Here is a 27,261-nt window from a genome sequence, read left to right on the forward strand (position 1 = left end):
TTTCAGTATAACTCGTCTATATATGTAGTTGATATTAATTACAAACCAAACCTATTTACTTTCTTTCATTCCTTCTCCACTGTTAAACAAGTTATTCATATCTACTGATCTCGTACAGATTGCAAGAGCTGCGCCTTAGTTCGTATTTTTTTCCATTGAGTAAAATCAGTATAACATGATTACTTAATATAGAGGCTCAGGATGGGTCTTTGACTCAAATAGCTGTTTTTAGCTGTAGTGGGATTTTGTTGGATATCATTAAACATTGAGTAACATAGACTGGGAGTGTTGACAAAGCATGAGTATAGGAGCCAGGAACTGAAGAGCTCTGATCTTGGCACTGCTGCTGTCTTTCTGCAAGACATTGTCTAACCTCAGACATGGGAAATTTCAGAAACTGTTGATTTTTCAGAAATCGCTTTAGACCTCTCTTTGTACCTTAGTTTATTCATGTGTGAAATACATTAATTATGCACAACTAGTTTTGTAGTGATATATAAAATTCCTGGATTTAAAAAAACAAAACAAAAAAAAAAAAACTGCAGGAAGGCAGGGTAGTATTCTGTATAATAACACCATCTGCTTAGCAATAAGTGTAGAAGTCATTAGAGAAGAAAGAAGAGAAAATAATTCATAATTTCATAGTAACCCATCCTTTCTTTCAGTGTTGGTTTGTGTGTGCTTTAGGATGGCACAGGTAGGTTTTCATAGTCAATAGCACTTAGTGATCTCAGCAGGATTTCCAGAGCCTGCTTTCTAATTCAAACCTATTCCATAGGAAACTGTCTGGGCTAAGCCACTATGAACAATGAGCTCTTTATAGATTTATGAACAAGCGTTGTTGAATGATTATTACAAATGTGGATCTAGAGCATAAGTAATTATATATCAATGTGTGCTTTTTAACATTTTGGGGCATATTTGAGGGTGGTTTGGTTTGGTTTTATTTATTAACAGTCAGTAGACATATAATAAATGTGGATATTTTGTAGTACTGTTTATTGGAGCTTTTTGAATTACTTCATTGCTGTTACAATTGCAAGAGGAGTGAGCACAATCAGTCTGAGAATCCTTGATTAAAAAAAAAAAAAAAAAAAAAAAAAAAAAACAAAAAAACATTTGTTAATAATACAACCTAAAGTGAGTTTAAAAAAAATTACAACTCCTGTTCTACTACAAACTAGAAACATCATTAAAAAAATCTCAACCTTTTGCTAGCAAGAGCTATTTTTTATCACATGTTGATTCATAATTCTATTATTATTTTTTTTTTACTCTTACTAGCCACATATTAAAATACCACACATTAAAATACTAACTCAGGTTAAAGCCATTTATAACAGCTCCACAAAGCTGGCAGGAAATTCTCTTAATTTTAAAGAAGTGGAAACTGAGGCATGGGAAGATGAAAAAATTCATAGGATGCTTGCCACTAAGCTACTAGCATATTCAATGAACAAAAGCAGTCCTTGTTGCTAGGCTAGTGCTTTGTCCTTTAATTTTGCATGTAAGCACGTTTCTGCTTCTTACTAAGTAACAAGAAAACTAACTTTTTACAGGAAAACTTAAGGTCTTAAGCGTGCATGGGCCTGTAAATTACTTACTGTCAGCAAAATGAGTTATTTAGTTTGCAGAGAAAACATATGTTCAAGCTGTGGTTCCACAAATACTGGTAACTACCAGTTAATATTAGAGGGGCATCATAGATTTGTATTAATTTAGGCATGGATACACCATCACAATTTTGTTGGTATTAGTCAGAAGCTGTTCAGAGGGTTAATGCCACCTTTACCCTTTTATACAAACTTTATACTGACTGGAAGAAGACAGAACGTTCCTGGCTAAAATCTGAGGGTTTAAAGTGAAGTCTTCAAATTTTTTGTCAACAGAGGTGACTCTGCGAAGGGAGTGTATACCAGTCCAATGCCTTCTGCCATGTGGCTGCAGCATGTCATTAGAACTGCTAGCATTTTCAGTAGGACAAACCACCGTCACCCTAGCTGCAGATGTGAACGGAGTCCTGATTCAGCACAGTATTGAGTGCGTAATCCTCTCATGTTCAGCTGAACATTTTGTGTGTGTTTATCTGTTATACAATACCTTATAACTAACTCTATTTTAAATGAAATAAGCTTAAGAGAATACCAAAGGAGGGGTACTTGAGCTTTGTAAGAACCAAACAATTCAGGCTAATGATGGTTTTGAGCTGACAAATTGTAACTGTGGAGTAATAATTAGAATTTACTATTCCCCCCAAAATGTTATTTATATATACATGACTATATTATATTCTGAATTACCTTTGTGTTCCTTCGAACAGTGATCTTATTGAAAAAAAATAAGTATTTTGTGATCATTCTTTTTTAATATTTGTGCCTAAAATCAATGTCTGCAGTTTGCAACTTATGCATGTACTTGAAGGAAATGGAATTAATAAAAAAGAAATTGCATATCTTAAATGAAAATGAACGTGTGATAATGTTTAGCTAGCAGATTCTCCTAGTCTACATACTTCTACCCTAATCTTCAGGCTCTGTATTAAGCCGAAGGCTACTTTTTCTCAAAATCCCCAGTGGCAATCGCTCTTTCTCTTCAGCCTTTCCATGGTACATCAAAGACAGACTCAGGGAGCGAAAGGTAATAGGAAGGGCTTTATTAACCTATCCATTTTATGTAGACTACCACTCTTTCTGTATTAACATGTTCATTACGTGACATAGCTGGATTTGCCTGAACAATGATGATAATCCTGAGGCTCATGTTGATGGTATTTTTTCCAGAAGACTAGATGTATCTGGATATATGGATGTAGGATGTGGCTCCCTACCTCACATTATATGAATGAGAGTAATGCTAACCCACATAAAAAAACTAGCTTTCTGGCTCTGGCTACAATGAGAATCAAGATGATACCCATGCTTGCTGGACTGTGTGGGAGGAGGTCACAATGGCGAGGTCTGGTTAGGGAGTCGAGCTTTATGAGATTGCTCACCCAGCTGTCTGTTTTCCTCCTGTTGAACTGCCAAATAAGCACATCCTGCATAAAGCTGCAGTTTACAGTCTGACACTTGCAGGATAACATTTTCACTGGTCTGCTTTAAAAATACCAGGCTGTGAAGGGTGGGAGTTCAGGAACAGAGCAGTAAGTGCCTCAGCTGTCAGGGCATGGGTGAAGGCAGCCATTGTGGTCTAGGCCTTCCCTGGTTGAGGCTCAAGCTCTCAAAATGGTGTCCACAGGCACTGATGTGTTGTGTGGTGCTTGTACCTAAGGAAGTTCTGAGGACATTGGTGTGCATTATATGGCCAAGTGGCCTCTCCTGCAAGTCTGACTGCCTTGTCATTGAGAGAAATTGCTTTCCAAGGTGGGGTGAGGCTTTTGACGATGAGACTGGGGGAGACATGAGTGATATCTCCCCAGATAGCTGCTCCCCAGTTTATCTGCTGGTTTGCCTGTTTACCAGGAGGCCTGTGGTGGCTCCCAGTCTCTTATCAGAGAAACTGAAAGTTGTATTTCCCATGTTGGAAAAATATAGCCTCATATTTTCCCTCAACCCAGAAAATATTCCCCCTGCCTACAGGTCATACTAAGATTTTGGGGGAAATTTTATACTTCGGATGGTGCCCTCTGGTAATTTTTATGATCAGTCAGAAGAAACCATGGTTACAGTCTTTGCTCTAAAGGCTCTTTGTATGGATTATGAAGTTATTATTTTGGTAGGGTGGGGGAAGTTGTTTGGTTGGTTGGTGTGGTTTGTTTTTTTGGGGGGAAAAAATAAAGGAAAAGGTAGACAGAAGCAATTTTTCAATATCTTGTCCAGAAGAGACAAAATGAGCATTCCTGCAAATGGTTCCATTCTAAGAGGAATCCTCAGGCTTTGTGCAAAATGGATACTAAGATATGGAAGCATGGAAAAGCAGAAAATGAGTTATGTGGGTACTTCAGGTAGATTAGTGGCAACTAAGTGAGGCCACCGAGGATCAAGAATTTTGGATTTAAGTGTCCAAACTCCAAAATCCCCCTTTTGAATATGCTTCTAAATTCCTGTACTATGCATTGAAATTTTACAGATACACTAATCTGAAAGCCATTGAAACACGTTTTAAATTCTTAATCAGTTCCAGCTAAAACCTGCTGCATTTCAAGAAAAGTTTGCAATTCTGAGCTTTGCTAGTCTGGAGCCTAAAGATCACTATTTAGATCAATGTATGGAAGGAAGAAAAAAAAAAGTTGTTTCATTTGCAAGATTTCATGCAAATATTTTCATTTGCAGTAATGATCATTTGCATGTGAACAGTCTCTACACATGTAACTGGAAGTTGCAACCAGGAAAAGGTGCAAACTGTTCAAAAATCACACCTTGTTATCATTGTCTTCTGTAACATAAATACAATCTTAGTTGTTCAAATGCAGTCAGAAATTCTCGTTCAGTCAGAAAAATATATCAACATTTAATGTTTATATTTAATACTAATATTAAATATTAATATTAATTATTAGTAGTAATTAATACCAATATTGATATTAGTTGTAAAGCTACATGAGTAGTTGATACTGATATTGATATTAGTAGTAAAGCTAATGTACATAAAGCTACAAGCTAAATTGAAATTAAAGAAGGTGTAAGCTTGTATAGCATCAGATTTTTCACTGGAACAGTCCAGAACAGCTCGATGGTAAATGTTATGCAGGTAATAGTAGTAACTGTAGTAGTAGTTAGTAATCTTTCATTTAAAGAGAAACCGTTACATGTTTTTTAAGTAAGCGTGTGCTTGTGAGCCACCGAAGAATAACTGGTTTGTACTTGCTTTACTTTGAAAGTAGTTATCCATATATAAGAGTCCTTGATCACCATTAAGATAGCCTTTATTTATTTTTGTTTAGTTCACTTTTAAATTAGGTGTAAGTGCATCAAAGTTATTTTAATTCTGAATAAGATTGTCCAGACAAAAGAGTTCAATGCAACTTGACAAATCAGTGTTACATTCTTACGTAATTTAGATAAATTTTTTTGAGCACTTCCACATAGATAAACTCTCAAGTCTGAATAATTAAAAACATGTATATTTAGCTAAGGACTGCAAGTATATTTGTTCCTTTTAGAAGTAACATTTGCATTGCTGTTTTAAAACAACTGTAGTGAATCATGAAATCATTACAGAACTGAGCGTTCTCACAGAGTGCGTTAAAGCATCACACACGTAACTGATATGTTTAACCAATTTTCACAGGCAGAGGTTTCATTTTCTGATCACCATTCATAGAATTTTTAACCGAAGTGTTATCTTAGCCAAATTGTAAACGTATCTGTTGGATAATTTTATAAACTATAAAATACATGCATATGTGTTCATTCCAAACTACTTCTGGTTTATAACCCTTTAGTTGGAATTGTAATATCCATAACAAATTAAAATTAGAAAAAAAAAAGAAAAAAAAAAAAGCACTGACTAGAATCTACTTTTGAAACTGAGGAAATACTTTAAAAACCCAAACTGTATATTACTATGGCACCTGCTGTTTTTCAGGTGTTTATAACATAGCCATAAAAATCCACTCCAGGCTGAAACTTGGTATTTAAAAGTCTCAGCTCAGCAGGATTTTTAAATCATATTTGGTTTAAATTAGTTTGACTCTTTTTCAGTTATAAAAAGGAGGGTGGAGGAAAGAAATTCTGATGTGTCAAATATAATTTTATTCATTCCTCTATCTGAAAAACAGGTTTGCTTTATAAAAATATAATTTGCAGGTCGTTAACCCATAGCACAGAGTAGGGAAGTAGGATGTCAAAGGGGGAAAAGAGGGAGAGAAAGAATTAGCATCCAAGAATTTGGCATTTGCAAATGCTTAATGTCTCTTCTGTGAGAACATTTACCATGGATCCTTACTGAGCTTTCATAAAACTGTATCCGGGATATACAGCATCTTTTTAATTGAAAAAACATGCTTTCATTCAGTAAAGTCAATAACTCACAGTTTAAGGTCTGTTTTGTCATATGTCAATGCCTGGTGGATGAATTATGTTAAGACATAATTGATTTAGTACTTTCTAACACTGACATTAAAGAATCTGAAGCAATCTGGGACTTCAGCTTCCTCTGTGTTTTACTGGAAGCTGGGCACCTACTGTCTCTCTGGCACATCTGAAAAATCCATCCTCCCTCTGTTGAATTCAGTGTATGTAAATTACAAAAACAATTTTAATTAACTGAGGATCAAATAGAAAGATTGACGTCATTCTATACGTGCACAATCTGAATCTCTGCTTATAAAAACCTTCAATTACATCAGAACCCAGTAGATGTCTGGGCTGAAATGTTCCAAACTTGTCAGTGGCTTTGGGTGATTCTTTGCCCAAAGACTTTGGGCCCAATTTTCAGTTGTTCTGAGAAAACAGAAAAACAGAACAGATAAAGTCTGTAAAAATGGGCTCTTGAACGCTTTTGTAAATCAAGCTTTTTGGTGTACTGAAAAACAGAAAGCCAAAACTCTGGTGGGCACTTAAAAAAAAAAAAAAAAAACTCAAAATGGCTCGTATTAATTTCTTTGAATAAAATACATGGTGTGGTGTTTCCTCTTACTTTTAATGCCATTGTACAATGGAATGCATTACCATAGTGTTCCCTTCTCCCATCTGTTCCTCAAAAAGAAAAAGACGTATGTAACATTACAAAAGGACTCTTGGAAATGTTTATGCAAAGTACTACTTTTCATCACTAAATCAAACCTGGAGACAAGCTATCAGAGAAAGTGTTCTTTCTTTTCCATGTAGAGGCTACACGTACTTTTGCTTTAACAGTCAATCCTGAAATGTGGACGTTTTTGCTTTCAGTTCATCTTGCGGTACATAACTCTGAAGAGATGTGCCTGATGCTCCATGAATGATTAGCATTTACTGATGTTTCTCTCATTGTGAGACACTGCCAAGCCATAATTTGCAAGTACTGAATGTCCTGAACTGCAATAGGATAATTTTGATACTTCAGGCTTGGCATTATCTCTATATCTCGGGTTTTGCTTTAAATTTAATTTTCATGTCTGTCCTAACATGGCTATTTTACCAATAAAACAGACATGTTTATTGTTTTTCTTATTTTTTCCCCTATTGTTCATGCTTTGACAGTTCCATAAAGTTTATTTCTCCCTGCTGCTTAGTGTCTTTTTATTCTGTTTGTTTTTCTCTACTTCCAGCTGGGATATAGTTTAATGAATTATTTTTCAGTGCATGTGATATGGCTTTTATGGCCTGCCTTTGGAGATTGTGATTAATACAATTTTCTTTTATTCTTTGCCCTGACCTGATTCCCAGTGCTTATTGTGGTGATCATCATTGTATTAAGAATATTGAGATGATACTGTCCATGTTAAGGCTGGAACATATTTTCATTCATTCTGTTTTTTATTCTTCTGCAAGGATTTTTGTTTCTAGTTTCAGTCCCAAAATTGTTGTTTCCGTGCCAGTATCTGTACATTTATTTTGTATTGCAAGAAAGATCACTGCTGCCAGTGAGCTGTCCCACATAGTCATCAAACCCATACCTTCCATGCATATGTTTTTTAAGGTGATTTGGCATCTTTTTTTTTTTTTTTTTCCCCCAAGTGTTTTGTGCACCTTAATGATAATTTACAGAATGTCAGCCGGGTTTGGATCCAGCTGTTTTTTGAAGAGTTAAGAACCTCCCCAACCATGGTCAGGAATATACAAACTTTGTGAAACAAACCTAATGGGGAGGAGAGAAGAGGTGGAGAGACCCCATTACACTTTTGGTAAATTCATACCGATATGTATTTTCTATTTGCGTCTTAGCACTTCGACAGCTTTTCATTCAGCCAGTATGAAAATATTACTCATCCAAGGTTATCTTGTTTTACTTACTGAAGAAGGATGTTAGGTCAACTATTTCTCATGGTTAGTTGCTTTTTACAAGGAAAAAAAAAGTTGTGTAAAATCATCATAGCCAATTCTACCCTGTTATTTCCTTTGTTGTTTCATAGATATGTACAAACCTGAAAAATCAGTAGGTTTGATAGTTTGGCTTCTAAGACTGGTCAATTTTTCTTGCCTTCTAGTGTGAGAAACTGAAGAACATACTGATACGTTACAGCTTGTCCACTGAGGGCTGGTCTTCAGTTCGTTCAACATCTAGTTTCTTTCAGCTTATGAATTCCATATTAAGGTGGTTTACTTTCAAGGTTATACAAATCCTTTCAGCCTTGCTTATTTCAACTTTTGTATCTATCCCTTTCTTCTCTACTAAGAAAAAATGCCATTCCCTCTTTCATATTTTGTGTTTTTAAATACATCTCATTTGCCTCGGTGAATTAATCATACTGTTCTCTGTGCAAGTGTTCTCTAACACTTAGCTGTTCAGGTTTCCCAGAAGATTAGGGAAGCTGGGGTATTTAGACTTCTTACCATCTTTGGAGGTTGTAGTTTTGTCACTACCTGCAATGCTCTTCAAATTCTACCCCCATCTTCCATCTTGAGATTTTTGGTCTCCCTGATGTGTCATGGCATTTCTCAAAGTGAGATTAGATTATTTAGTTTTCTTTGCTTGAGTGTTTAGATTTTTTTATAGTTGCTAACACAAAATTTCCAGAGTATCGCTTTTGTTGGTCCTTATGATTTTCATGACAACAGAAAGATTTTTTTCTTTTAATGTATCGTCAGTCAAGTTGAACCATCGTTTCTTGGTTTAATGACAGAGATAGTAATTCCTTCCCTTAGAAACATTTTTGGTTTCTAATGCCATTGTCTCTGTCTATTTCTTATCCTTCATTATTAATATATCAGCACTGTCCGCACAACTGTACTTATTTCAGCAGTAATTGTGGTGTTTTACTGAGCAGTAGTTAACATTTTTCAGACTTATTTCATAGAATATGTTAATTAATACAATGTAAAATGATACATTATCTGCTGTGTGGTCTTAAGAGTAGTAGGAGACATGAATGCCAATTAAATGATCTGCTCAAATGACATGATGAGCTTTTCTCTGCAGTCTGCTTATGCCTATATAAACAACATTACTTTCTCGTGTTATTGAAGTCATTGTTTTAGAATTATGTTACTGTGAAAAATGACATATGCATCAGAACACTGTAAATAAGTAAATCACTTCTATCCTCCCTGAAGTCAGCAGCACAACAGTCTTGGTGGGGGCACCCTCCAAATGTATAAGGTTCAGCGAATACAGGAAATCGAGAATGGAAAACATTCAATGACATTTTGAAAATCTTGAAAATGTTTCTGTAACTCAGCAGATAGTACTAGATAACAGGTACATCAGAAAGAGATATTTTGATATCCTTTGTGTGAAAAAAAAAAAAAAAAAAAAAGTACGTTTAATTTTCTCTAAGTATTTCTGAGCCAGTAATGAGTTATACTGTCAACGTAATTTGAATTTCTTTTCCTACATATTGTTGATTATAATAAACTCACAAATAGTATTTGCATCCAGTTAACTTGGATGTCGCTAGCAGTGTAATCCACAAATAATTTTTTTCACCTTACTATGCTATTGAGTTCCTTTAACTCTGAAATCATCTTAAAGATAGGCAAAATATGCTTAGTGTGTATCTTTTTCTAGAAAAATGGAAGCATAAAACAAAAGCTGGTCTACTTCGTCTATTCATTCCTGGAAGAAGATGCTTTGAACTGCCTCTTTTCTTATTGCATTTACTTTTGACACTTCTTATGCATTGAATACTGTAAATTGTTTTTATTTTATAATTTGGAAATCTGTTATTCTTGTACGGAGTACAAAATCACATATTTTTCTAACGTCAGCACTCACATAAAGTTTTTTCTATGTATTGTGCATGAAGTAAATCACTGATATCTCCAGGCCCTTTTGTGCTTTCAACTTTTACCAGGTTGTAAGCCACTTGCATTCTGTGAGGTAGAAGGACCACTTGTGAGAATTAACTTTTCATCAGCATGAGTACAGAGGTCTGTTTCTGCCAAAGTAAACAGTTGAGGTAAATACATGAAAATAAGGTTCAAGATTAGAAATAAAAAACTACCAGACCTATGCAGAAGAATTTAGTCACTGTCTAGATCTGGAGAGGTCAATTGTCTTCTATCTTTAATGTAGGTTATTTTTTTCCTATTTAGTTTTAGACAAGAATTCATTTAATTCCCAAGAGTGCCAGTTTATTTATCAACATAATTTCAGGTTTAACAATTGCAGGGTTTTTCTCGTTACTAGCCCAGTTGTGTTGTGGGTTGTTTTATTTAAAATAAGAAGCTACTATTTCCTGTCACAAAAACTGTATTTCTTTCTCTTGTCATTTTACAGTAGACTTTGTTACCAGATCATTTTGTGTATTATATGAGTCACTTACTATTAGTTTCACTTTTTACAGAATTGAATTTGCCTATTTTCTTCACCGATGGGAAGTTTATTGTTTTGGACTTCTGCTCAAAGAGAGAAGGGAATGCTAGTGGCATAACTGGAGGGAATCTGGTTTTATTCTTTTCTGCTCTACCTTTGCAGAATTGTTGAAGGACAGAAGATTTTTTTCCCAGCAGGACATGTGGCTTTTTTTTTTTTTTTTTTCCTCAGCAGAGGAAATCTCACACTTCTGGCACTTTGACACATCATGGACTGTTAGAGAACATGGAGCCACTGTTTACTGCTAGTTCTTGAGTCTTAAACAGCCCTCCACTGCTTTTATTATACCATTAATTGCACTTAATGCAGCTGCATTTCTAGTACGCTTGGCTAAGCTCTGAAAATTAAGTAGAGGGTACTTTGTTATAAAATTCGCTGTAATGAGCTCTGGTGGGACAGGGTCTGTTAAGTTTGAAATTACCTCAGGCCATTTCCAAAGGACTTCTTAAAATATTTCACAGCTATAAAAGTTTGCAACTAGATAAATAGCCAAAGGTATGGTTGAGAAGAAAAAAGACCATAGCCCCACAATAGGCACTGGATGAAATATGAACATTTTAAATACCAAATTGTTACACTTATTTTAAACATTTATCATGTTGAGTAATTTGTTAAACAGAAAGTTTTCAAGCCAACAGCATGTAAATTTTAGGTGTTTGGTTGACACAGTAGTTTTTAAGCAGACTCTTTTTGCTTTTGGTTTCCTCATCCAGACCATGCATTCATGAAACTGGAATAAATTTAGGACTCCCTCTGGGTTTACATAAATTGGTTCAAGAAGGGGTCACACCTCTCAGTACAAAAACCTTATAAGAACTGCTGCAACTATTAGCCAATTAGCTTAATGTTACAACTAACAGCCTGTACTGAGTACTGATCTCTGGTATCTGCCTAAATAAATGACTAATACAGCTTCAATTCCCTCAGTGTTCTTCAACTATATGACCGCTGTAATGCTTTGCAGCTAATAAAATTTCAGATTGACTAATTTATTGGGTAGCTTTACCAAAACATCCAAGTAATCCTTTATATACTCATTAGAAATGGGTCCAAAATGAATTCTCTTAGGACTAAGGAAAAGTCTCCCTGGGATCAGCATCGCTGAGCTTTAGATACGTTGGCACAAATCGGGTGGAGGATCTTCTGTGGTTTTACTGCAGCAATTTATCTACATTTTGTAGTTAAACTTTAAACATGAGGTAATTAGAGGCCCCCAAGCTTGAAATTCATGCACCCTTTCTTTTTTTTTTTTTCTTTTTCTCCCTTTAATAGGCCCTATACAAGCCTGCCAAGCTAACTATTTGACAGACGTGAGTTGTATGTGGAAGCTCTGTACAAAACTTCCATAGAGAAGATAGGTTAAAATCTTAAAATTGTTTTCTTTTGTTTTCAGATTTTGAATTTACAAATGGGTAGGAAGTCTGCTGTTACCAAGGGTCAGTCAGCAGCCTATTGTGTCATGCAGAAATATTCACTAGTCAATAATCAAATACACTGTGGCCATTAAGTACTGCACCTGTTGTCCAGATGGGCTAACAATAAACATGACACAGTCAATCATGCTTGTAGAATGGGGTGGACAGAAGGCTTTGGGGGATGTTTCTAGGGTCTTCCTCTGTTTATCTAGACCTTTACTTCTTTATTATTATGAGGCTGGGAGTATCAGGGTTAGTGTATTTCAATTTTGGAATCACTCTGACAAGTTATTCCAAGGGACTTCGTGCAGTTTTTTGTTGGAGTTTTAAACTAAAATGTCAGTTCTCTTTTTGTTAACTAAGAAAACTATTATTTGACAAAGAAAGGAGCAATAAATCTCCACATGTTGAGAAACATTAAATACTATCAAAATTGCTCTAACTTTAAATGCAAATAAAGCTGTTTCTCTCTGCTAAACTTCATCCATAACAGGATATTTTTAGAGCTATGAATCATTTATTAGTTTAGATAATTTTATATTATGACAAGTTATTGAACACACAATTATGTGCAGTACTGCAATATTAAACATAGAATCAAAACTCACCTTTATTGAATAACTGCTTTATAAAAGTGTTTTGGACCTAAAGTACTTCAGAAGTCACAAAAGCCCATATCCCGTATTTCTCTCCTAGGAACATCCTTTTTTGGATGGACAGGTTGGAGAAAGCGTAGACAAAGATTGTATGTCAACTTGAATAGGCATCTAGCTTGCACATTATTTAAAATAATCTATTTGTCTTATTAGTTTCAGTGTTTAAAATATTAGGGTGAGTTTACCCACATGCTTAAATTCAAAATGAAGCAATTAACTTTTTTTTTTTTTTTTGATGAAAGCATGACTTACTAGGGGCATTGCTAAATATCCACTTCACTTACAGTTTTGGAAAATAGTTAACTATCATTTATGTATTTTTGGATGCCAGTGACTAGAAAAGATTATGCAATGTTCATAGAATATCCCAACTTGGAAGGGACCCACAAAAATCATCATGTCCAACTCCTGGCTCTGCTCCAGACCACCCAAAAATCAGACCATGTGTCTGAGGGTATTGTCCAAATGTTTCTTGAACTCTGGCAGGCTTGGTGCCATGACCACTGCCCTGGGGAGTCTGTTCCAATGCCTAACCACTCTCTTGGTGAAGAACCTTTTCCTAACACCAAGCCTGAGCTTTCCCTGTCCCAGCTCCATGCCTTTCCCTCAGGTGTTAAGTCAGCTCCAAACATTGAAGTTTGGATGTCCAGTCCGCTGACAAACAAGTTTGTCAAACTCTAACCTAAATAATTTTATTTAAATAAAAAGGACAAAATTCAGAAGCAATTAATAAATCTGTTTAAATATTTTCAGGAGATGTCAAAAATGCTCAGGGTCAAACACAGTTTTCAGTAAGTTTAACGTGGTATGGACTGGAAGCGTAGTATGGAAGCTGGTATTAAATGAGCTGTGAAGTAAGACAGTCTCAAACTAGATAGTAACCAGATGCAAAAGTGTATGATCAGCAAGTGCTTGTATTTGGTCTCTTGCCTGTTGATATTACTGGCAAGAATGTCCAAATGAATCATGTTGCCTCTTCAGTTACTTGAAGTAGTGCTCTGATATCACCTCCTATTGTTTGTGTGGTTCCAGAGGAATAAATAAGGTTGAATGCATTGGTGGATGACGTGACATTTTGTTGACGAGCTGGGATTATGCCTGGTTTGTGGATTCAGTATCACACTTTGGATAAAGCTGGAGCTCATAAGATGACATGTTGCCCTTTTGCCACAAAGAAATGGTAATGTTTGGACTTTTTGCTGCTATAGGTGTCATAAAAACACCTGGTTCTGTTTTCTGATTAATAAATTATTTTGAAAGTCCCTGGCAGTTTTGTCAAGTGTTCACCAAAGGATAAAAATGCACTTATGTTGAGCCCAAACAGTAAATATTGTCAATACAATACAACATAATAGTGAAAATCAAAAAATTGTTGAAAGTGTCTTAATTGGTGTCCACTTCCTCTATCTGTAATGTGGATTCAAAGGAGATACAATTTAAAAACTGATATTATGAGTTAAGACAGCATTGTATTTTGACAGTTATTTGTAGCTTTCTGATGACATATGGAGTAGTATAACCACACTTTCCTTTCCAGCCAGCACTGTTTAAGGGAGAGGACTTTAACCTGAAAATGAGAAAATGAGAGTAGGTCACAACCCTTTGGAGCTACGCTATCAATAGCAAAATGAGGGAAGAGGCTACCTCCCCTGTGGTGCTGACAGCCTGAAACTTTGGTGGAGTGAATGGTAGGCTCTCTGCTGTGTGATTTTACTGAAAGCTGTGACAGTTTTTAAAATCCCTGCAGGACAAGGATTTTTGGAATAACATCCAATGGTTTGTAGGGATAGTGTGTGTGTGTATGTATACATGTTTAGTGAGTGAAGTTCAGCTACTTCAACTTGAAAGTACTGAAGCAGGTAGTTATTATCCCCAGCTATGTTGCCTTCTAGAGCTTCACATACCTAAGAAAGTGATCCGTTTTACCTCACATGAGAGCGTTAGGTCCTCTGATCACAGTGAACGTTTCTTTGTAAGGAACTTGTGTGGGGTTAAAAGTGCCAATGCAAATAAGCATGCTAATGTCAAGTAAGAAAACTGAGGAAAGAGGGAAGTGTAGAAAGCAAAGATGCATTGAGGTAAGGTAAAAGAAGAAAATATGAGATGGAAAAAGGGTGTGCTTAGTCTTTTCCAGGATTTTTTGTACAATACGCTTTCCCTCATTAGCTGTTAACAAATTAATTAATTAAGAATTAATTAACAGTTCTTCATTAGACAGAACATGTTTACACAGCAGTATAAACTAGCTCAGGGACTGGAAGCAACTCAGCTGTGGTAACACAGGAGAAAAAAAGTTATTTTATCTTGCTTCATGGGAAAGTTTTATAGCTTGTGTTAGCACAGCTAGACCATTATCAGTGGCCACATTAACCTTTTTCCAGCTAGTTCACCTTTGCCTGTATTGTAACTGTACAGGCATACCCTTAGCCCACCTCAAGATATTATGTGCAGTGGTTCAATGGACATTTGAACCTCACAGACCAAATGGATTAACAAAACAGGAGAGTTGTATATGCAGCTCAGAGCAATTGAGTCCCTGTTGCCTTATTAGCTCTAGTGTCAGCAACACTCATGGCCACCAGCTAGCTAGTAAGCTCAAAATATGACCTCGGTGGAACTAGAGGATTCCCTCTGAAAACAGGGGTGAGGTTCAAGGCACCGTGGGAGCTGTGCCTTGAGCTAACTGCAAGTGGTCTCTGCACAGCAGCGGAGACCACATCTTTCCTGCATGCAGCTCTTGGTAGAGTTGTGAGCAAGACACAGCTTAAAAATTCTATTTAGATTTTTTCTTTATTATTATTGTGTTTTGATGTTCAATCTATTCTCCTGCCATCCACTTTTCCTCTTATCTATAAAAAATATATTTTTTTCTGAAGTCATTACTCACCAAAATAAACCTTTCTCTTTAGAAGACACCTACCCATGAGCTACCACAGCACTGTCTTTTCCTCTTCCAGTGATGCAGGTGCCTCTTTATTCCTCAGATTCTTCCTCTCCTTTAGAATAAGGAGTCCCTATGAGGTGAGAATTATTCTCAGAGTTTTTTGAAACAATTTTTTTTTTTTTCAGGGACAGTGTTGGAAACATTGGGATTTAGATTTAATAGCTGTTTTTTCTCTTAACAGTTCTAGTGTGTTCTCCATATTATTTGTGAAAAGGGGTAGAATACATGTTGCAATAATACTGCATTCATAAGGCAAAGCCTTTGTGTTGAAAGACTTCTGTCAGTACTCATAGAAATAACTTGCTTCATTTGTCTTGTTCTCCTACAACATTGTTGAGTGCAAATGCATTTTTTCATGTAAATTTCTCAGATTTTTAGGTATTATTAACAAAATAAGATGTTTGCTGTACATCAGTACAGCAGACAATTTAAAATCATTCAAAATGCCCTTAAGCTAGCACATTCATAATGAAGAATGTCAGAATACAAACCCTCTTCCAAAAGGTTACTAAAAGAAATAAGAAAAATAGATAAACAGTGTCAGGCAATATTTATTAGTTTTTCTGCAGAATGCATAAAGGTTGTGGATGACAGGAGAGGAGAATAAAGGAGTGAGTTTTATGTTGAGTTTAAGCAGTCTTCATTCAACTCTCTTTGTATATTTTAGTTTAAGCATGATATTGTTTTATAGTGGGGGGGCTTTTTTTTAATTTAAATTGAGTTTCAATTGCAAATTATATAGGTGTGAAAATCTAGTTTTTCAGCTGGACTTAGCACAAAAAATGTGAAGTTTACGTACTAAAAGGAGATGTCAAAGAAATTCAGTAAAACCTCAACTCAGAGACTGCTGAGGTGCTACATTAAGCAAATTATTTTTTTTAAGCAAATGCATGTATTACCTTAGGTTTGGTGGGTGTAAAATAAAAGATAATTGAGAAGCTATCTAAATGCAATACATTATTGCTATAATTGTAAAGCTTAAAAAAAAAAGAAAAAAGAAAAAAAAAAACTTAATTTATCAGTGCTCACAAAATGTGAGAAAGATTTAAAGACTTGGAGTGTTATACTGCAAAATGAAACTGTGCCCCCAGTGTTGAGGTAACCATCTGTGTCCATGTCTGATTCAAATACTGTGTGGGGAATAAATTCTGATGCTTGTAAGTTCATTTGATAAAGAATACCAAAATATCTGGCTAGAATAAATCACTTAACTTTGATGGTTCAAGGTATATTTTGAACCATGGACTCCATGTTTGTTGTCTTACAGCAGGGGAGAGGTAACTTTTGCAGGTAGGAAGTGTGAATCTTATCTGTGACATAATGAAATAAAAGGAATATTTTCCCTCACTGCAGAAAAAAATCTTGAGCTGAATTAATTCCTAATGCTAATGAATGCAACTCTGCTGAAGTGAATGTTGTGCCTACAGAAAATATTCTCTCTGGCTGTAGAGAATTTCCTTCCTGTTCTCATTATTAAGGTCTAACTACCATAACTATCTTGGCTATCTTCTGATCAGGCTGTTTTATACTCTTCCCTGGTAGGCATATCCAAAGGTGAAAGAAACTGGTCTCTCCTCACATAACTGTTTAAAAAAGACTCTACTGCCTATAAAAAAGGAAACACCAGTCTTTTGCTGGAGCCAATAATAATAATAGAAAAGATGTTAACTTCCTATTTCTCATTTATTTTCAAGCTCATTCATCATCAGCTGTATTTTTTATTTTTTTTAACTTCAGCAAATATTTAAAGACCATATCACTATGTCCAGTAAAGATTTCACTATGCTTCTTAACAGTGATTGGAATCTCCAAGAGATAGTTTTCTTAAAAACTGCTGAAATAGACTCTTGCAAATGATAGCACACCTTTATTTTTTTATTATCTTTTAGTTAAGAGCCCCTTCCAAAGTGATGGAAAGTCTTTCCCTGTACCACAGTGGCTTTGGGATTTGGATCAACCCAAATTATTCTGTAAGCAGCAGTGCTTTTAAAAACAAGCACTTCCATTTCCCAGTTGTAAGGACTTAACCAATATTCTGCATAAGAATATGTTGTTTGAAGACCACTACATTAGGATTGAGAGACTCGCTCATTTTTCAGTCCTCAGCAATTCAGAAATTCAATATTAGATCTTATAAAACTTCTTGGTGAAAAAAAAAAAAAAAAATCATCATTTTTTCCTAATAAGAAATTAACAACAAGTTGCAAAGATTTTAAGTGTTTCTTAATTATACTACAGCTGGTCATAGTAATCTCCTTACATTTCTTTAGTTATTTTTTGAAATTGCCAAATTCTGATTAGTTGCATTTTCCTGCAGCGTCTCTTATAAATAGAGAGAAGCAGCAGCTGGAAGACAAGGAAAAATAATTGACTAGTAACACAGTTGGTGCTTACCAAAATCCTCAGTTAATTACACAGTTTAGTTTTGGTAACTGATGCAGATTTCTTCCCTGGAAATGGGGATTGGTTGAAGACTTGTACCCAGTTTCACTCATTTTAGAAATCTTCATTGTATGTTCATGACTGTGTTATGAAAAGAGAAAAAGGCACATAGCATACAACAAATCCACCACCTGCAAGACCTGCAGTCTTTTTACAGGACTGTAAAAGTAGTAAAGTTCTGCATTCCACCTTAGAACCAGAAACAGTTCTGAAGAGTTGTGTACTTGGATTCATTTCAGTGTATCACCCAATTCAGTAGGCTAGTAGTGCATTTAGTCAGTTAAGGGTTATGTCATAGCTGGATTTTGCATGCATGGTGAAGATGACTCCTGCATTTGCCAATAGCAATCCTGGATGTATTTGTTAATTTTGGGAGTTCACATAAAATAAGCAAGTTTGTTCTTTTCCGATGTCCTTCATATCTCAGAGGCTTCCTTTTACTTAGACTGTCATAGTATGATAGTGAATATGCTAGAAGCGCAGATGACCAAAAAAAATACAACTGCTTGGTTGCAGACTGTATCAAATGCAAAATTTGTCTTTTTTTTTTTTTTTTTTTTTTGGGGGGGGGGGGAGGGGGTTCTGATACTGGCTGTTGAGTATATTACTTAGTTCAGTAACATCTAAAACTGTAAGTTTCTAATATTGCACTCCACTTGCTGTCAGAAGAGGTTATATGTATGTCTTAGGAAAATTCAGTGGGCAGTTGTAGCCATGTAGCAAATAGTTGGTTTCCTCTGCAGGCAGATGTGAAATGCCTAGCCTTAGCATTACACTTCAGTAGTGACAGCGTAGCTCTGGTAGCACGTTATATGTTAGGCTGTTAACAAGTAAGTATTTAAATCTTCAAGTACTATGGAATATATCAATAAAAGTCCACATCTGTTACTCTACCAATAGTAATGGTAAGCTAATGGAAAGCATGCTGGTTATAAAGCATTTTGTTATTCATTTTCCTTACCCATTTACTTTTTTGTTACCATATTTCTGTCCTACAGGAGTTGCATATTTCTGATGAGTACTGGTAAAAGTTTATCCATAAAATGATGCAGTGCATCCAAAAAAAAAATGAAGTGAAAAGGAATAAAGAGAAGAGTAGGCAAGAAATGAAACCTCTGTATAGGAAGGTCCAGTCCAGGGAAGCTGGATATGTTTTAGTGTTAGTAAAAACAGGGATGATGTGAATCACAGCTTGCACATTTACAACACACCACCATCTAAGGCATAAAAAGGCAATTGTATTGACTCTAAGGAGGAGCAGCTTGCGTGTTTTGTTCACAGAAGATTCTGAAATAACACTGCCAAGATTTAAGACAACAGAAAAGGGGAAGGCATAACAAAGCAAGATTTCTCATTCTTGTCTCTCAGAAATATATTATACCTTGCTTCATGTAGATCGAACAGCTTTAGGTCCCCTTGACATACTAGTGGCATATGAAAGCCCTGCGGATGGATAGAGCGTTAGATTGGAAGTAATAAGGTTGTGCCTGACTTACCTCCGCATTTGTAGCAGATGTTACAAATGTCATAACATGAACCTTTGGGATCAGGCTGGAAAAAAAAAAAAAAAAAAAAAAAAAAAGGCAAGACAACAGATGTAGGCCTCTTAGTTTTACCAGCAAGTATAGTCTGACACTATATAACACTGTTCTGACTTAATGTTAATACCCCATCCTCCTCCTGAGAACAGAATCAGTGACACTAACCATTTCTGAAGCTAGAAAGGGGTGACAGCAGTTTTCTTCCACAAGGAATTTTAATACTAGTTTAAAAATAAAAGACAATAGAATTATCAGCCCAATAAGTGTCGTTGTGTTATATCTGGATAAGTAAAACATATATATTCATTTGGGATGAAATTGATAATTTTAAGGAATTTCTTTATGCTGTCGTAATGTTTATGCATTTTTCCATTGATAGATCTAAATCTCACAGAGTAGGCATTTACTTAAAACACTGCCAAATGCCTCAGTTTTTAACCCCCTCAACTCACCCTGTGTTTGTGTCTCTTTCTCCCTTGCCTTGCACATCTGTCCTTCTCCCATATTTTTGCAGACTTTTTCAACTCTCTCTTCAGAGCCATAGGACTTCTTGGGAAGTTGCTACCTCACTTTAATTATTCAGACCAATTTAATTAAATCTACAATGACATCTAAAACTTCTTTTACTGGCAGCACTTTCTCAGCTATTCTATCTATTGTTTTGACAGTTTTCAAAACATTTTTGTGCTTCTCACATTACCCCATATTTGTGACCAATCCTCTCTGGACCTAAGTGTACCACTTTTCTCTCTTCTTTAAGAATACTACTGTCTAACAATATTGGAGTTGGACTTGATGATCTTTGGAGATCTCTTCCAACTGAACTATTCTATTGACCTATGGTGGAGGAATAGGTAGAGTTAACCTCCTTCATATTTTATCTGTTTGTGGGAGCGCACTGTATGTGTTAGGATTACACTCCATGTACTTCCATTCTGTATATATTCTTCCTTCTCACATATTTTTGTGAGCAGTGTAATAATTAATTGTAAAACAACCCCTGTAAAGTGAAGTTGATACTGGGAGGTAGCTCTAATTCAGTTATATCAGACATTGGTCCCTCCTCTCCATGTCAAAGTGCATTTTGCTACCTTGCAGAGAAGCTAATGACTAGAGCGAATGTTAATAGTTACCCTTAATTGTTTTATGGGTGATGTAGTTCTTTTGCTTCTCCTTTTATTGATTTTAATGGAAATTGTGTGTTCTTTGCTTCGTGCCATTGTCCTCTGTGTGGTGGAAGATGCATGAAGTTATTCCTTCTCCTGTTTCTCTGGAATTCTGGCCAATGTTGATGTATTTCATGGGAGGAGAAGAAAATTAATTCAGGAGTGCAGGCCCTTGTATTTTTTCCCATGTGTTTCAATTTAAAGCAGTGGTGATTCTCTCTGCCACATCACTCCCTCAGGTGCTGCCATTCTTGAACTGGAGGCTTAGCCCTCTCCCTGAAGAATTTCATTGTCAAGGAGAAGAGTGGGGGTTCTCCCATGAAGAATTTTAATCACCCTGTCTGTAGCCCTTTTGAAGGAGGCACAATAGTTCCTATAGTAACTACTACAGTGTGGGAGAAAGGCCAGTGCTCCCTCCCCCAGCCACAGATGGAGAACTCTCTTTGCTTAGATGACTGGAAATTCTTGCACAGCAAAGCCTTCATACTTAAGAGTGAAAAGAAAAATCTCTGAAATAAAGTAGTAAAATGTACAAATAAGTACTGATTAAGAAACAGTGTTATTTGAGTTATCAAATAGAGAACGTAAGAATCTTGAATATGCTAATCTTTAAGGTGTGTTTAACTTCCAATCTTGTATTTTTTAATTTTAAGAAGTTCAGAAAAGAGAGAGAAATATTTAGGACATCAGAAATCTTGCTTCATCCTCCCACCCCACCCCCAGAGAACAAATCCTGTGGGAAGGAACAGATCCATAAAGCAGATGAAAATAATTGGGGAACAGGCACATAAAATAGATGAAAACTTGCACTAAGACAGCCACTTCTCTACTTGCTTTTTTCCATTCACCTAGAATCCGGGGGAGGGGAACACATTTTTTCTGGGAAATACATCTTCAGATCTTTTGATTCCAGTTTTTCTTTCTTTCTTTTTTTTTTTTTTTTCTTTCTGCTTTTTTGACATTTTTATTTGATCAGTTTTAAGTTATGGAAACTAAAATAAGCTATTAAAAGTGTTGTTTTTTGTTTGGTTTTGTTTTTTAAGTTTAAAAGTATTAACTTCAATTTGAAAAACAAATTTCATTACAATTTTTTTTAATCCCTAGAGTTTTTGATGAAACACTATAGAAGATCTACTTGAAATAAACAACACACCTGTAATCCTGTTAGGTAACATTTAACCAGTTCATTCTTGATAACTACTTAGTTATTCAATGGAAAGGTTTGGTTTACTTTCTGAGCAGTGGATTCTCCAGTAATGAATACATGCTGTGTACTAGTGACCAGAAGATGGACGTCTAGAATAATAGGCATTCGCCTACACAAAAAATAGATTTGAAATGCCATTGTTATCTTTGCAAGTTGATTATCATGTATTGCATTATGCATCTTACATGTAGTCCTTTGTGACAATTTTGTGCTGATACTTTATTGCTGTGATACTTAGTTGGTAATGGCACAGCATTAATGATTCCCATAGCTTTACTAAACCAGGATAAAATACTTTTCCACATATGTTGCAACTCCATCTGAGATTTATTTCTTCTTCCCATCTGTGTGGGTGGATGTTATAAGGGACCTAAATTTTGGATCCCATGATGGTTTACGATGAGGTAGAATGGTGACATCATCTACTTTCTTTGGATACCCTTTCCAATTTAGAGGGCAAAATCTCTGCTTACATCATGCTGGTTGCCCACCATTGATCACAGTTTAGAACAGGATCTGAATATATATAATCTATACCTTATGTCATCAACATACATCTCAGGCCTAGAAGTTGATTCTTGCTAAAGATTTCTCTCAAAACTTAGAATCAGTGATAAATGGGGTGGCAAAGAATGATCAACAGAAAAAAAAAAAAAAAGAAAACAAAATGTAGCAAGGTATTAAATATGAAGTTAGAGAAATTAAAAGCAATAAAATGTTTATGTGGATTTTACAATATGTAAATACTAGCCTGCTTTCATGAGCCTAATGTTGGTTTCACGTTATTTTTCTCTCACATTGCATCTTCTGTTGTTCAGTCTGGCCCTCCATCAGTGTCCCTGTCTCTTCTAAAACAGAATTTTTGAGCATTTCCAAATAATTTGCTCATTGGAAAATCCCAGGGTTTTAAAATGGCATCTCACTTCTTCCTGTGGAACCACTCTGGTTATCCCATTCAACTTCACTGTTCTTTCACAAGCATTTGGAGTTGTTCCTTGAAATAACAAAAGAGAAATCTTCATGTAGAATCTACTTTATATTGAAAAAAATGTATTCCAAACTCTATTTACATGCTTTACATGCTTCACATATATGGTCACCTGAGATGATTCTCTTTCTTATCTGAAATTATCATGTATTTTGTTAATACCTATAGGGAGAAATATTAGATGACCCTGCGCTGTCTAATATTTCTCTTATAATATTTCATTTAAAACGTGCAAGGTATGTAGTCATATGTTATGTATTTTGTGAATAAAAAAGATAATGGTCTTTTTGGTGGGCTGTTTATGAACTTTCATATTTATGCAGGCCTGTTCAGGCTTTGCTAATTGAAGTCTGACTTTTTTTTTTGACATAATCAGAACTATTGAAGATCAAAACAGTGAAACATGGGCTCTATTTTTTTTTAAATGACTATTCAGACAGCAGATTACCTAAACGTGTGTAATGGGATGGACCTGCCTCTCCCTCTCCTTTCAAGCATACAAAAAAGTGCTGCTCAGAAGAGTTAAAAAGAAATTTAAAAATGAAGATTTTGAGGCTAATTGAATAAAGGCCTTTCTAAGTAAATATAATTTCAGGAGAATTAATTTAAAAGTTCAGAATAGTTTTAAAAAATAAATTATCAAAGCAACAGCATTTTAAAACTTAGTCTAAATTGTACCAAAGATTCCACAAAACCAATTTATGTTGAGATGTGGCACACAACGTCTCACAAAAGTATTTAGGAAGAACTGGTGTTACATTTTCATTCCTAGAGCTCCAAAAAATGTGGTTTCTGTTTAATTACTGTTCTCTCTTCACTAGGAGAAGGTCACAGTGGACATCAGTTTTTGGTCATTCTTTGCTCCAGAGGCTTAGAAGTGTGTCAGGGGAAATCCTCTCTTATAGGGATACATGGAAATCTTTGTTAGGCAGTGTACATTTTTCTTTCCCATAGCGTCCCACTCCTTCTAGCACAATTGCAAATGCTCTTGAGATTGCATTAAGCATGCTTAGACTGCCCCCAAGACACGTTGAAAGGGATGTGGTTCTTCCTTCACCTCATGCACAGCCAGATTAGTCATTGAGGGAGAAAATTTAAAGAGGAATTTGTGAGCAGTTAGATTTTTTTCCTTATTAATAGCTTGTTACAGAATAATCCTATGCCAGGAATAGACATGTCAGTCATGTCAATCTGGATAGTAAAAGTCATGGTCCAACGCTATGGGAAGTAAAATATTTCAATGGGGAGAATCCTCTGTTCCAGCACAACAAGGTGTATTTTGAAATCATTCTATCTTCTTGTCACTATTAGTAATCAATATTTGATAGCAATATTGATTCAGCCAGCTTTTTTGTTAACCAGAATTTTACATTCAAGCCTTAAACTTTGTCAATTAAATGTAGACAGTATAAAATATGACTACATATAAAAACAAACAAACAAACAAAAAAGCCTATTTATAGAAGTTCGTTCATACTACTAAAATAACAGAAACTTGGAAGAAGAATTTAACCTGGGTTTGGAACTTGTTTCCTTTGTGCCTCCTGTTCCAGTTGGTACACATGCTTCAGCCTTCTCCATGTCCTGATTTCACCTAATTCCTGATACTCAAAAAAGAAATTAACCCCCTGAAAGGAGTACTTTGTTTCTACATTCAAAAGAGAATCTACTTTAAAAAAAAAATATATATATATATATATATATATATATATACACATTTACAGATCTTTAGGACTGTGAAGTTCATTGAGCTGCTTTGATTTATATGTTCTGATATGAATTCTAAATCCCTTGCTTTCCAAGTTTTCTGTGAGCAGCTAAACTGCATCTGTTGATGGTTCCATCCACAGGAGGAGTGATTTAGAGATGACTGGATGTGGCTCATATGATGGGAGCCAGTTCAGTATTTATAGTTTGTTTTGAAATTTCATAAGAAAATAAAATCATGGCCTGTTTTTTAATCCAACCATTTCAGTCTAACCTTTCATCTATTGTCTTGCCAATGATCCATTCAACACAAATATGAGGCTTTGTGCTGTGATTGGACTGTGAAATTGCTGTGTTTTTGAAATCTGTCAATGTGATATGCATTTGTATACTCCAAATAGTATTTCTTCTGATGCAGATACCTATATTAAGAAATCTTCAAAGCTCAAATAAGTAACATAATGATGTAATGAAGTCAAAAGATTGAAGAAAATAAGTTTTTCACCTGTTCTAGATTTATCTTAATATTTCCATCTCATTCCTCAAAATGTTAAGAATAATAGGGAAATGAGAGAAATACAGAAAGGGCATATTTAACATCTATTATGTTAGCAAAAAAAGAGTTGCAGTATGGCTACTAGAAGCAGAATGATTTTCTGTTTAACATACTTATGCTGGTTGTAAAATTAGGGACTGTCATTACAACACCACATCACCTGAGTAAGTGTAAGACACATAAATCAAGAAGTTCTGCTATAAAGCTGTCAATGATTTGAATGCCTTGAAAGTACTGCAAGGTATTTGTGTACATGTATACCAGCCACTAGGATACAGGCATCAATAGAGGATTTAACTGACAATTTTAAAGCTAAGATGTGGCCCTCTCTTGATTTCTAGTTAACTCACTGACCTTGAGTCTTTTGATTTGACCTATAGAACTGAGAGCAACCCAAGTATGAAGAACTGATAACTTACCTGCGAATATCACTTCAAGTTATAGATACTGTTTTTAAAGTGTTACATTGCCTTCATGCATTTTATTCAAGTTATTATACTCACATGCTAAAAAACTGCAATTAACATCATAGAACTGGAAGCAATATTCTGTATGTAATGGATACGCTTTAAAATGCCAGTGGATTGTAAAGGAATGATGTAGTGCAGGAAATAGAAAATTAATTGGAAGACAAATTCCAAGTGGTGATGTGTTCAGATAATGTGTGGAAAATATAACGCAGTCTAGATGGAAGAATGAAAGAACCTAAAGGATTTAAGCAGGTTGTTTGTTCTTTCAGATGTTCATTTTGGTTTTTTGTAGTGCTCCTATGGAGACTACTGTGAAGCAATATCTAACAGTCCAGAACTGTGAATTTCATTTTTGTTGCTGGTAGATTATAAATGAAATGACATTGGGGGAAAAAAAAAAAAAAAAAAAAAAAAGGTGCTAATTGATAGCAAGCATAGTGGGGACACCAATCATCTTCACAATGCCATACATTCTGTTTAATCCCATAACAAAAGCTAGTCTCCCTTAGAAATATTGGTACAGCTCCTGCGTAAGCAAACCTTTGATAACATATCTGGAGGCTTAGTAAGGAGGAAAGAAGGATCATCTTTAAGTCTCGTGTCTGGAAAAATAAAAATAAAAAAATAAAGGAGCCTTAGTTGCTAGCAAATTTGATGTGCTCTGATTTATTTTTTTAATGATATAGGCATTACTGTAAATAGTAGGCATCACTATAGCTATAGGAAGAATAAGACTGAAAAGAAGCAAAATGATTTAGGATCAGAAGACTGATACAGAAAACGTAATAACAAATAAGTACTTAAAACTAGTAAAAGAAGAATATTATGCTGGCATGTCAGGCAAGCCACTATACTAACTAATGTTAAAAAACAAGTACAACGTATCTTGTCTATTACCAACTTTAGTTGAAGTGTAAAGGAGAAGTCTTGAAGGCTTATTTTCTTATGTTGGTAGCATCTGCATCCTTAAGTATCTCCAGAGAAAAGAAGACACTGAGTCTAGAGCAGTCACCATTTGTAATTCTGAGCTATGGCCTGAATCCATTAGCAATGAAGCCACATGTTTGCCTAATATAAATAGCTTAGAATTTCCTGCAAGGAAATTACATGAAGCATCAAATAGGTCAATATGACTATCATTACTTGGCATATATCTTGTCTTACTGATATAATGTTTGGCAGACAGTATCATAGAAGACTAAAAAAAGCATTGCTGTATGCTTTGTTTTCATTGGTGTTAAATTAGAGTGTTTAGTACTGACAGTCATCCATTCTACTTGTTTTAGTAGCTCCCTTGTTACTTCTTTTTCCTTATTGTGTGTTGTAAAGAGGTTTCAAAGGCATTAGACCATCAGTGTCTTTGGACTTAAATGTTTTTGTATGCACTTTAAAATTTTACCTTTTTTGCCTGTTATGGATATGACTGGCTTTGAAACTTGTAGAAATGTCCCTGCAGTGCTGTGCCGTCTTCTCCGTGTTCTTTCTTTGTTCATGTGGCAAGTACAGCCTAAACCAAAGAGGAAATCTCAGCTTGCAGTCAATACCTATGTTTGGTCACTCAGACTTAATTGCTGGCTTTGTGCTCCTGGCATAGAGAGTTTAATGAAAGATTAGTTTTATGACTTCTTAGCTTGTTTTCTAATCACTTCTGCTTTTGAAACACAACCACCTGTTACTCAAATTGTACTTTTAAACTACATAATTTAAGTGTAGAAGTTGAAGTTTTAGGTATCTTTTCCAGCAACTAACATAGACACCTGACATACTACTTCCC

At 35.3% G+C, this 27,261-nt stretch overlaps 1 protein-coding gene across 10 annotated transcripts in view; it reads left to right on the forward strand.

The window, feature by feature from the left end:
• Positions 1-27,261, forward strand: part of NPAS3 (neuronal PAS domain protein 3) — a 613,991-nt gene that overhangs the window by 279,033 nt on the left and 307,697 nt on the right. The gene's annotated exons all lie outside the window — the stretch shown is intronic.

This window comes from Anas acuta, chromosome 5 (genome assembly GCF_963932015.1).
Source record: "Anas acuta chromosome 5, bAnaAcu1.1, whole genome shotgun sequence".
NCBI classification, from domain to species: Eukaryota; Metazoa; Chordata; class Aves; order Anseriformes; family Anatidae; genus Anas; species Anas acuta.